Genomic DNA, 2500 nt, shown 5'->3' with positions numbered 1-2500 from the left:
CCCGACCAAGCCCGACACGCCCCGCTCCTCAGAGCCAATCCTTATTCCGAAGTTACGGATCCAATTTGCCGACTTCCCTTACCTACATTATTCTATCGACTAGAGGCTCTTTACCTTGGAGACCTGCTGCGGATATGGGTACGAACCGGCGCGACACCTCCACGTGGCCCTTTCCTGGATTTTCAAGGTCCGAGGGGAAGATCCGGACACCGCCGCAACTGCGGTGCTCTTCGCGTTCCAAACCCTATCTCCCTGCTAGAGGTTTCCAGGGAACTCGAACGCTTATACAGAAAAGAAAACTCTTCCCGGATCTCCCGACGGCGTCTCCAGGTCATTTTGGGTTACCCCGACGAACACTCTTACGAGGGCCCGAATTGTATGCGGTTCCGCTGCCGGGTTCCGGAATAGGAACCGGATTCCCTTTCGCCCGACGGGCGTGTGTCTTTCGTATAATATTTATTATTATTTCTCGACACTCGAGTATATTGTACGCCGTCATTGACATAGGATTTCTCTTAGGGCTTAGGATCGACTGACTCGTGTGCAACGGCTGTTCACACGAAACCCTTCTCCACGTCAGTCCTCCAGGGCCTCGCTGGAGTATTTGCTACTACCACCAAGATCTGCACCGACGGCGGCTCCAGGCAGGCTCGCGCCCAGACCCTTCTGCGCTCACCGTCGCGACCCTCCTACTCGTCAGGGCTTCGTGACGACGCGAGAGAAGACTAACGCCCGCTCCCGGTTGCCGCCCCACTTGCCGCTGACGGCAGAGTATAGGCTCGACGCTTCAGCGCCATCCATTTTCAGGGCTAGTTGCTTCGGCAGGTGAGTTGTTACACACTCCTTAGCGGATTCCGACTTCCATGGCCACCGTCCTGCTGTCTTAAGCAACCAACGCCTTTCATGGTGTCCCATGAGCGTCGAGTTGGGCGCCTTAACTCTGCGTTTCGTTCATCCCACAGCGCCAGTTCTGCTTACCAAAAATGGCCCACTTGGCACTCTGATCCGAAGATGCTCGTGGCTTCATAATTCAAGAAAGCCAGAGATCTCACCCATTTAAAGTTTGAGAATAGGTTGAGGTCGTTTCGGCCCCAAGGCCTCTAATCATTTGCTTTACCAGATGAGACTCGCGCGCGTTCCGTGCGGAACGGCCGAGTGCCAGCTATCCTGAGGGAAACTTCGGAGGGAACCAGCTACTAGATGGTTCGATTAGTCTTTCGCCCCTATACCCAGTTTCGACGATCGATTTGCACGTCAGAATCGCTACGGACCTCCATCAGGGTTTCCCCTGACTTCGTCCTGACCAGGCATAGTTCACCATCTTTCGGGTCCCAACGTGTACGCTCTGGGTGCGCCTCTTCTCGCGATGAGAACGAGACGCCCCGGGAGTGCGAGGCCGCATCGCGACGCGGCCCATCCTCCCTAGGTCGACGGCCAGGGCCGACCTTCACTTTCATTACGCCTTTAGGTCTCGCGACAAGTCCCAATGACTCGCGTACATGTTAGACTCCTTGGTCCGTGTTTCAAGACGGGTCCTAAGAGTACCCAAAGCAGTAGCGTCGCCGACCGGTATCGGTCTCCCGCGAGACCGCGGGAGACGTTCGCAGGCCTGTCGAAGGTGTACCGTACTGTAACCAACAGCGGGCCAGGACCGGGGACGGCGCGAAGTCCGTAACCTCCGAGTACCGTGGCGCGCGCTTGCGACGGTCTCGACGCACCGTGAATAGTGCGGCCTGATACCTTGCGCGTACCGCCGAGCAGCCGGCCGGGCGACCGAGGGTTTGTCGCGTGCCGTTTTACCGGCGACGCGACAGACACCGCACCCGGGCCGTAGACCGGCACCCAGCGGGTCGCGACGTTCTACTTGGGGAGAAGTGCACGACGACGAGCGCCGGACATCGGCGCACGGTAGCGTGCCCGCGCGCGAGCCGCAAGGACTCCGCGGGACATCGCCGACCGACGCGAAGCCAGCGCCGCTGACGATGAATCTCCCCGTTCGATCTTTTGGGTTTCTTAGGTTTACCCCTGAACGGTTTCACGTACTTTTGAACTCTCTCTTCAAAGTTCTTTTCAACTTTCCCTCACGGTACTTGTTCGCTATCGGTCTCGTGGTCGTATTTAGCCTTAGATGGAGTTTACCACCCACTTAGAGCTGCACTCTCAAGCAACCCGACTCTAAGGAGAGATCCTCCCGAGGCGCGCACCGGTCGCTACGGGCCTGGCACCCTCTACGGGTAAGTGGCCCCATTCAAGATGGACTTGGACGCGACGCGGCACCTCGGGATAAGCGGATCCTCCCAAACACCACATTTCCCTGCGGCGGAACCGCGGGATTCGGTGCTGGGCTCTTTCCTGTTCGCTCGCCGCTACTAAGGAAATCCTGGTTAGTTTCTTTTCCTCCGCTTAATAATATGCTTAAATTCAGCGGGTAATCTCGCCTGCTCTGAGGTCGTCGCATAGTGAGTTTTCGTAGCCGTTTGCCTCCTCCGCGTCGCTCATC

At 57.5% G+C, this 2500-nt stretch overlaps 1 pseudogene; it reads right to left on the bottom strand.

The window, feature by feature from the left end:
- LOC146721213 (large subunit ribosomal RNA) overlaps positions 1–2452 on the bottom strand; it is a 4610-nt pseudogene extending 2158 nt beyond the window's left edge.
- Between the last annotated feature and the right edge of the window lie 48 nt (positions 2453–2500).

Source organism: Nylanderia fulva, unplaced genomic scaffold (assembly GCF_048542155.1).
Source record: "Nylanderia fulva isolate GAGA-0341 unplaced genomic scaffold, ASM4854215v1 Scaffold523, whole genome shotgun sequence".
NCBI lineage: Eukaryota > Metazoa > Arthropoda > Insecta > Hymenoptera > Formicidae > Nylanderia > Nylanderia fulva.
This window is presented reverse-complemented; position numbering and strand designations above follow the sequence as displayed.